Here is a 10,396-nt window from a genome sequence, read left to right as displayed (position 1 = left end):
AAATGGTTATTATTATATTTCTTTGTTCATGATAATTGTCTATTGTTCATGCTATAATTGTGTTATCCGGAAATCGTAATACATGTGTGAATACATAGACCACAACATGTCCCTAGTGAGCCTCTAGTTGACTAGCTCGTTGATCAACAGATAGTCATGGTTTCCTGACTATGGACATTGGATGTCATTGATAACGGGATCACATCATTAGGAGAATGATGTGATGGACAAGACCCAATCCTAAGCATAGCGCAAAGATCGTGTAGTTCGTTTGCTAGAGCTTTTCCAATGTCAAGTATCTTTTCCTTAGACCATGAGATCGTGTAACTCCCGGATGCCGTAAGAGTGCTTTGGGTGTACCAAACGTCACAACGTAACTGGGTGACTATAAAGGTACACTACAGGTATCTCTGAAAGTGTCTGTTGGGTTGACATGGATCGAGACTGGGATTTGTCACTCCGTATGACGGAGAGGTATCTCTGGGCCCACTCGGTAATGCATCATCATAATGAGTTCAATGTGACCAAGTGTCTGGTCACGGGATCATGCATTATGGTACGAGTAAAGTAACTTGCCGGTAACGAGATTGAACGAGGTATTGGGATACCGACGATCGAATCTCGGGCAAGTAACGTACCGATTGACAAAGGGAATTGTATACGGGATTGATTGAATCCTCTACATCGTGGTTCATCCGATGAGATCATCGTGGAACATGTGGGAGCCAACATGGGTATCCAGATCCTGCTGTTGGTTATTGATCGGAGAGTCGTCTCGATCATGTCTGCATGTCTCCCGAACCCGTAGGGTCTACACACTTAAGGTTCGGTGACGCTAGGGTTGTAGAGATATTAGTATGCGGAAACCCGAAAGTTGTTCGGAGTCCCGGATGAGATCCCGGACGTCACGAGGAGTTCCGGAATGGTCCGGAGGTGAAGAATTATATATAGGAAGTCCAGTTTCGGCCACCGGGAAAGTTTCGGGGGTTACCGGTATTGTACCGGGACCACCGGAAGGGTCCCGGGGGTCCACCGGCTGAGGCCACCTGTCCCGAAGGGCCCCATGGGCTGAAGTGGGGAGGGGAACCAGCCACTGGTGGGCTGGTGGGCCCCCCTTGGGCCTCCCCTGCGCCTAGGGTTGGAGACCCTAGGGGTGGGGGGCGCCCCACTTGGCTTGGGGGGCAAGCCACCCCCTTGGCCGCCGCCCCCCCCCCCCTCAGATGGGATCTCCAGGGGGCCGGCGCCCCCCCAGGACCCCTATAAATAGTGGGGGGGAGGGAGGGCAGCCGCACCACAGCCCCTGGCGCCTCCCTCTCCCTCCCGTGACACCTCTCCCTCCCGCTTGCGCTTGGCGAAGCCCTGCCGGGATCGCCGCTACTTCCACCACCACGCCGCCGTGCTGCTGGATCTCCATCAACCTCTCCTTCCCCCTTGCTGGATCAAGAAGGAGGAGACGTCGTTGCTCCGTACGTGTGTTGAACGCGGAGGTGCCGTCCGTTCGGCGCTCGGTCATCGGTGATTTGTATCACGACGAGTACGACTCCATCAACCCCGTTCACTTGAACGCTTCCGCTCGCGATCGACAAGGGTATGTAGATGCACTCCTTCCTTCTTGTTGCTAGTAAACTCCATAGATGGATCTTGGTGATGCGTAGAAAATTTTAAATTTCTGCTACGATCCCCAACAAAAGCCAGCGGCCGGCACATGAGTTAGTCTTCAAAATGGACAAGTTTTTAGTGCCGGCGGCAAAGCCAGTGGCCTACACACCATCCAGCCTTCAAAATGAATGGCCACAGTCCATGGCCGAGGTCTCACCTACTTCAGGCCATCACGAGGAAACATCTCCTTCTGCCGGTTCGCGAACCAAGCCTTCCTCTTTGGTGACATGTTGTTTTTGTTGACGCTCATGATCACGAGTGCCACCTCTTTTGCTTTGGTCTCGGCATTGGTGGCCCCGATCTTGAGCTTCTTGAGTCGAGCGGCCTCCTCGATGTCAAGCTTCCTCCTCTTCGCAGCCTCCTCCATGTCAAGCTTCTTCGTTTGAAGATATAGGTATATTTTCATTTGCTCCTCCTCTGCTCCCTCACTTCTTTTCGACTCATCATGTTTTCCAAAGTTCCTTGCAAGACTATGGAAGATGCATCACGCTTCTCGTCGGCCTTCGAGCTTGTCTTGCTCCTCGGCCTCTTGAGCAAGTCTCCCTCATCTTTGAACTTGAGGTAATCTTTGGTACGCGACCAACAATCCGTGAGAGTAAATGGCTTGTACTTGTGTCGGGCCTTGAAGACTTCCAAAGATTGGATTGCCTACACAATTAAAGATGTGGCCGCAATTGTAACATGGAAGGACACAAGATGCATCAAACATAAATGGCATGCCAACATGAAATGACACAAAGATGAAAAAACAAGAGGTCCATACCAAGTCACCAATGCCTAGGCCACTCACGGATGGGCTTCAACGCTCTCAAGAGCAACACAATACTTGTTCCACTGTTGTTGAATGAACCCCCATCTCTTTTGGATTGAATTGATGCCGCGGGTGCTTGCAAATTGGTAGGGGGGAAACTTCCTTTGCTGGTGAAAGTTCTTATGAACTCTAGTCCAAAAGATGGATCATTTTTGCTCGGCACCTTTCATGGGATCTTAGCCCATCTCCATCCAATTCTCGCAAATCAAAGTGTCCTCTTCTTGAGTGTATGATCCCGTGTGAATGCTTTGCCTCTTCTTTTGTGCTTCGGCCCTCTGGGTGAGCTCATCGATAAACACCAATGGCTACACCGAAATGTCGACCTCCTCTTCCTCATCCTCACAATACAGGTAATCACCTTCATGCCATGAGTTGCCATGGTCGTCCTCATCTTCATCATGCCCCGCGAATTGAGTGTCATCATAGTGGTCACGGTCGTCCTGGCTTTGGGTCGCATCGGGATCAAAAGCCTGGCCTTGGCCGTCGACGTGGAAAGCCTCACCATGGCCCTCCAAGATGACGTTCTACGTGAGCGTCGCGTAGTCAGGGTCGTCGATCGTCGGCGTCGTCAGTGGCATTTCGTCGAACAGCCTGCGAGCGACGGCCATGTTGGCCGAAGGGATCGACCGGAGCTGCTTCATTTGCGTCCCGTCGGACGGCTGGCCATCGCCACTGTACCTCGGCATGACGTTGATCGATAATGCCCGAGGGCGTGGCCGGAGTGAACATCCTACAGTTCGGCGACGTAGAGAACCGTGTGTGCCCATGGCTAAGCAGCGGCACCGCACGATACCCTGGTGTCTCAGGTGCGACGGGCGAGCTCGGGGACTGGTGCTGTGGAGGACGAACGGTCGACGAGCCTGTGCTGGCCGCAGCCATGGCAGTGACTGAGATAATGACCGGCGGGAGTCGGCACAACCCTAGCATGAGGAGGGCGTGTGCCTTGGCGACTATAGACTCCTTGTCCTCGATGTAGGCCTGGTGATGTGTGGCAAGAAGCACGGCCGCCTCCGCGACGTAGTCGGTAGCGACCTTCTTCTCCGCCACCTTCATCTGCCGGTTCCTCCTCTTGGCTGATTCGGCGTCGAGCTTGGCGACCTCTGCCGATGTGAGCTCCGATCGCGGCTTCTTGGCAGGCTTCTTCTTCATCATGGGGAGCGCGACCGCGGCCGGGTCGCCGGGATTCGTCGGGCCACCAGCAATGGTGGAGGGAGAGGGAAAGGGCGCGGTTGGGTTTTGGGCGAAATGGAGGGAAAGTGGGCGGGCATGTCCCTGACGGGCTGTCCAGGGGAGGAGAAGGGTGCGCGTCCCGCCCGTCCGCGCGCTGTCCGTTTTGACACAAGCGCGGCCGAAATTTGGGCCTAGAATGGGTCGAAAGCGGACTCAAAGCGGACATTGGTCCATTTGCTTTCATGCGTTGGGCAGTCTGTTATGTTCGTTTACCCCCAAACGGATACGGCCAGACCATTTAGGGTCGCGCGTTGAAATGTTGCCCGAAGATGGCGTCAAGCACACGCCGAAGTAGAATGTGGCTGCAGGGCGAGCTGCGGCGCGTCGACCGGAAGACGACGCCCGGCCGTAGCTCATCGTCTGCGTGCACTAGCCGTGGTACATTTAGATAATAAAGCTTGGTAGAACGCTTACAATATTTTTGACGCGGGATAGCCTGGTTCACACAACAGCCTCAGCTCACTGATGTCCGCATTTTTGCAACACCAGGGGACTGGTGAGTTGTTCTATACGCCGTGGCAAAGACTTGATGCTCTTGTATCCATAACCTTAAAAACGTCTTCCAGTGATTTTCAGGTTTCCAAGGCTCTGTGGAAGATACTCGAGTGCATGGCATCATGAGAGATTGAGTGTTTGAAGGTTTCATAAGGAATTTAATAACATTTCAAAATGAATCTAATAACATTGGCTTGGCATTGCGAATGTTGATACTTTTTCTAATAAGTTTGATCAAAATAAAGATATTTTGACTTTGGACAAAACTTATATGCGGACTAAAAAGGACCGGATGGCCTCAAGCTTAATTAAAGACATGAATCAGGATGTTTTTGTATATTTCACGGTGGGGGAGCTGCCCGACACGTGTGCATTCATCGTGTCCCTTCCAACAAGATCAAACGGTCCAGGGTCAATTGGAGCATCGTATCACCTGTGATGCCGTATCACCAGATGTGTTGCCGGGCAACCACAAGATGCGCATGCAGCTGATTTTAATTCCTCCACGTGATGGGGGCCCCTCCTTCCTTGGTACCCCGCCTTGGAGGGCTCCGCGGAGACTGGCTGGGTCGCGTCGCGCGCTGCTAGTTTCTACTCCCTCCGTTCCTAAATACTTGTCTTTCTAGGCATTTCAACAAGTGACTACATACGGAGGGAGTAGTATTTACTTGACCGGTGGTGGACTTGAGGTCTTGAGGTTGACGGACTTGAGGTCTTCCTTCCGGTCAGACATGGTCACAAGGCTAATAAGTGTGGGAACGCGCGCGGTGACGTTAGAAGAGTCTTTTTAAACCCCGGCCGGGGCCTCAACCAGCTGAGCATCCAGTCCAACGTTCCAACTCATAGCTGCCAGTGGCACACACACCCCTCAGACCTCACCACCCGGCAGCAAAGCCATGCAAGAAAGGCTGCCGTTTCGTCCGATCCGGCCAAGCAAAGGTGTCCAAACATGCATCTTTCGTCTTGCCGTCGGTTTTCTGCTTGCTACCAACCATTTCACAAAATCAAACCTCTGTGCTATGATAGCCGTAGCGGCTACCAGCAAACTCTTTCTTTACATGCATGAGTTCTAATGTTTTCTGAATTCGTCACTCTTGCAGGTAAGGGAGGTCTTACGTGTACCAGTCAACCCGCCAGACTCACCACCATCCTCAAGTTACTGTCGCTGCTGCCCATTTGTTGTGGAGTCGGCAGCATCCGCTGCTCCTCGACGGCAGTCCATGACAACAGCACGGACATGATCTCGCTGCTAGATTTCAAGCGGGCCATCACCAACGACTCAAGGCAAGCCTTGAGATCTTGGCACGCCGGTGTCCCCCTTTGCACATGGAAGGGCGTCGTCTGCAGCAGCCCGAAGCACCCAGGGCGAGTCATGGAGCTGGACCTTCACTTCCTATCGCTGTCAGGCACGATTTCACCGTCCCTCGGGAATCTAACGTTCCTTAGGAGTTAGGAGACTGGACCTGTCCAGTAATGGCTTCACCGGCGAGATACCTCCTCTCAACCGTCTCCAAAGACTGGAGTACCTTGACTTGTCGGGCAACTCACTGCAAGGGATCATTCCGGATACTCTTACAAACTGCTACAATCTATATAGCAATTTACTAATAGGAGAAATCCCCTGTGATATCGGCCGCCTATCCAATCTAGTGCATTTAGATTTTTATGCAAATAATCTCACCGGAACAATCCCACCAAGCCTAAAAAACAGCAGTCAGCTTCAACTGATCTCGCTTGGTGATAATAAGCTCACCGGAACCATTCCTGATGAGTTGGGAAAACTCCCAAATCTTTCTGATTTACTCCTTGAAGAAAATAGGCTATCAGGTGGAATCCCAGAAACCCTGTACAAATACAATCAGTCTTCTCTCCAATATTTAACCTTAGGTTCCAATATGCTTGGGAAAACACTGCCATCTAACTTCGGTGATACCCTCCTGAATCTTGGAGTCCTCGGATTGGAGGATAACAGTTTCGCAGGTCATCTCCCAGCGTCGCTAGGCAATATTTCAGGGCTAGAGTGGTTATACTTGTCATTCAACAATTTCGTTGGTAAAGTTCCAAGTTCCTTTGGTAATCTTGGACTGTTACAACACCTAAACCTTCAGCATAACAATTTATCGGGCTTCATCCCAAAAGAGCTGGGTGGCTTAAAAAATCTTACCCGTGTGGATCTGTCTGATAATAGTCTGCAAGGTGGAGTGCCATGAAATGGAGTATTTGTTGGAAATAAGTGTCCCCCCTCACATGGAAGCAACCGGTGGGGTGGGGACTTCTTTGGAGGAACCAAGGATCAGCTGCTCTCATGTCCTACTATCTATCTCTCGAAGAAAAGAAACAAAATACGTACTATTTGATTAGAGCACTCATATTTAATTGCCTGGCCTATTTTATGCTCACCAAGAAGATGTCAAGAGCAAACCTATCATTACTATTTTGTTGTGTTTTGTTTTTTGGCCATGTGTTATTCTCGGGGTTGTGACCTTCCCAACCTTCTTTTTGGCAATAAATGATTCATGGAGATCAAGGCTTGAACACTGTGCACATCGCTCTGATACCTAATGTTAGAAATAATCTTGATTATTATGTTTGTAAAGTGGTATAGTTAAGTACTACTACATGTCTTTGCACGTCATGGTGTTAGCTGGTCCGGCTAGGATTAGTACTTGGCTATTGGCTATGTACACGTGAAGTAGTAGTCCAAGTCGTAGGAGTCTAGTTAGCTCACGTGTGATTGATTGGAGTATAAGGAGCCATACACCAATAGGTCCAGTTTGAGTCCGCGTAGGTTTAGGCTTGGTGTTCAGGTCGGTGTGCTAGGCGCAAGCTTAGTCATTATATACACGTGAGGTTGTGAAAAGATTGTAACAACATGAAAAAAAGTTGAAAAAAGAAAGTAAACGAGAAGGAAGAGGCACGACACGTGCCTTTGGTCAAAAAAATCGTGCGCTTGTTCACCGTGTGATTTAATGTGATCGACCCGTGGGCGGAATTCCAACAAAAATCATCAAGATTTGTCATGCTGGCAACTAGCCAGTTACTGATCACTCCCATTGTATGGTCTACAAGCTAATTAAGCCGGTCCATGTTTTGGTCTTGTCATGCTGTAGTTGTATGCATACTTTTCTAACGATTTGGACAGTCCCTGAATTGCAGCATTGCACCCGTATGTCAAGCACTGTTGGAGGAACCTCAAACCGTCCCTGAACCTCGCCCACGACATCCTGGAAGCACGGCCGTCACAAAGAAAAACCATACGAATGCTGGATATATCTCTGTCCGATTCTGGCTGAAAAGTATATATACAGAAGAGCTGGATCGATCTTACTGGAGTACTAGTAGACTGTCCGTGCGTTGTCACGGGCCAACAAATATATTAGTAAACAAAGCTCATGTCCCCCCTCCCCCCATTAGATGCAATGTTCAATCACAACACAAATGCAGGCATCTTCTCTCTCTTACAAACACCACACACTCCTATAATTGCTTTTTTCCTCTGAAATTATCATACATCACCTTCTCAGTCTATACATCATTCATCCTCTCAATCCATCACCTTGTCAACTGTTTTGTTGTCTAGAACGGTACAAAAAACCCCGACCATGTCACCTTCTTGATCTATTCCTAATCCAAGAAAGCTAAATCTGGCTGAATGCCCTTCCATTGCTATGGAACAACAAACTTATCTATGGGAACATATATCAAAATATAATTATATGCAATGTGTACATCACATGCCTAGCACTATGTTGTGACAAATAGTTCTTGTCAATCTCTCGCTTTCCTCTAAATATGTTTCTCCACCAACCATGCATTTCAGCAAAACATCTACTTTCACGTGCTCCTTGTCCGTGTGTTGCAACGATGCATAATACACTAATCGTGTCAAACATATATCATGAGTACTACTTTTTCCTTACTATCTCCACTCCCCAATCCAAGCATGCTGCCATTAATGGCACATCCGACTCACAATCCCTCAACCCTGTCACACCCACACTTCAAAATTATAATCATCGTGTTAACATAAGGCAAATTATAATCATTGTACTAATTTAAGATAGATTCACTTATATTCAGATTTTAGTAAACAAAACAAATTATTTGCATAGCATCTATATACGAGTGGAACATGAGTTTGATCACCAAATAAACGGCATTAGTAGTGCAATACAGGAAGCATTGTGCAGCTCATCAAGAATGGTTATAACAAACGCCAAGAACTTTAAATGAGATCATCTGGGTTAAGAACCAAAATTACGTATTGGCACCATGCTTCTCTTCCCAAACGCTCGGCGGACCTTCCAATGATTAACACGGTGTTGATGCCATCTGATTAAGTCTGATTTACTCTTAACTCTCCAATGCCAGAACCGACTGGATCGCAGCCACCTCAGATTTGATGCTACACATAACCCGCATTACATCTATGCTTCGGTAAATACACTTGCTAATCACGTCAATACGAAAACACAGCGAGGTTCCTAAGCACTTAAGAACTTCGAATACCTTGCCCAGTGAGACCTTGCATATCCAGCAATGACATCACCAGGATTCAATCATTTGGCAATGACAAATTGCTGGACTAAAGCAGGCCCATCCTCACCCCATCATTCCCATCCGCACTCAGCATCAAGTTCTGACTACCAATGTTGACATGTATGCACCATACTCGACCCTCTTATCGGCTCACTCCATGGCCCCTAACTCACCCATAGCCTAAATAACTTCTAATGTGGCATCGCGCCCAACCTCAATCTTCGATGACCTTCCTCGGTTGGTTTGCCATCAGCTCCTCTTTCTTATCCTCATCAACAAATCCTGTAATCTATACTAATATAACTTCAGGTCAAAGGCTCCATCAGCTCATTACAGTTATCTAAAGTCACCTCACTGTTCCCTGCAAACCATTATGTCTAAATATTAGAAAACAAATACAAATGATTTGAATTATAAAAAGCAAGGCATCAAACTCTTATTCTGAATACAGATGTTGTACTAAACATCGAATTAAATTATTGTGACCATTCTCTACATTTATCTGCTAGAACACAAATTTATGTATTCAAGACACATACATTTGCAAGTGTTTTTTACTGCTAACACCAACGTTCACTAGTAGAAAGAGGGTCATCTGTCCCGGTTGATAAGGGCCTTTTGTCCCGGTTGTTGAACCGGGACTAAAGGGTCGTTACTAATGCCCTAACCCTTTAGTCCCGGTTCTTACACGAACCGGGACAGATGGGCCTCCACGTGGTCGCTGCAGCCAGCCCAGGCAGGAGGGCCTTTGGTCCCGGTTGGTGACACCAACCGGGACCAAAAGGCATCCACGCGTCAGCATTTCAGTGGCTGGGGGTTTTGTTTTTTTTAAAGGGGGAGGGTAGGGGGTAATTTAGGGTGTCCTCTCTTATTTCCGTGCTTGATTTACCAACGCTACTGCTATGCCTAAACATGGCTTAGATTAAAGTGAAGGCAACATGTGGTGCATGTCGAAAGTAATATTAATCCTAACTTGATCAAGTTTGGATTAGTACTACTTTCGACATGCACCACATGCTTGTTCCCTTCACTTCATTCCAATCCATTTTCATTTCACCCACTAATATATAATAACTCTTCATGCTCACATCATGCATCATCATAATAACAAGTCCTACTAATCATCATCATACAACTTCTACTCGTTATTAATAACAAGTCATACGATCATCATCCTCATAGTCATCGAACTGTAGCGACCCGACCTAAGACGGTCAAGTCTCTATGCTTAAGTGTCATCCCTGGATCGGTATGCTGACCCACACAGTACTCGAGGATTTATAACAGAGGTAAATCACATGTATAAAGTAACGTAAATACTATTACCTCAATCCAAATAGCGGAAGTAACAAGGTTGTGGATTCCCATCAACACCAACGGCAAAGTTGAGTGTAGAAAATTGTAACCCTAACGTATCACTTACTCGTCGAAAGAAGTCCTGCAACATGAGACATTGCAGCCACAAAGGGTCAGTAGATTGAATGTACTGGCAAATTCACACCATAGGATAATGATGAATAATAACTATCACTACATGCATATATGGCTGGTGGAAAAGCTCTATGGTTATAATGTTTTTGCGAAAAGCCAATTTTTCCCTACTACAAAGGAATATATTTAATTTAACTACAAAGTTAGTTGAAAAATATTGAGAAGGTAAAC

The 10,396-nt window shown here is 47.7% G+C and overlaps 1 pseudogene; it reads left to right on the top strand.

The window, feature by feature from the left end:
* Window positions 1-5,029: 5,029 nt before the first annotated feature.
* On the top strand, window positions 5,030-8,801 carry LOC109774041 (uncharacterized; annotated as a pseudogene).
* Window positions 8,802-10,396: the final 1,595 nt, after the last annotated feature.

This window comes from Aegilops tauschii, chromosome 6 (genome assembly GCF_002575655.3).
Source record: "Aegilops tauschii subsp. strangulata cultivar AL8/78 chromosome 6, Aet v6.0, whole genome shotgun sequence".
NCBI lineage: Eukaryota > Viridiplantae > Streptophyta > Magnoliopsida > Poales > Poaceae > Aegilops > Aegilops tauschii.
This window is presented reverse-complemented; position numbering and strand designations above follow the sequence as displayed.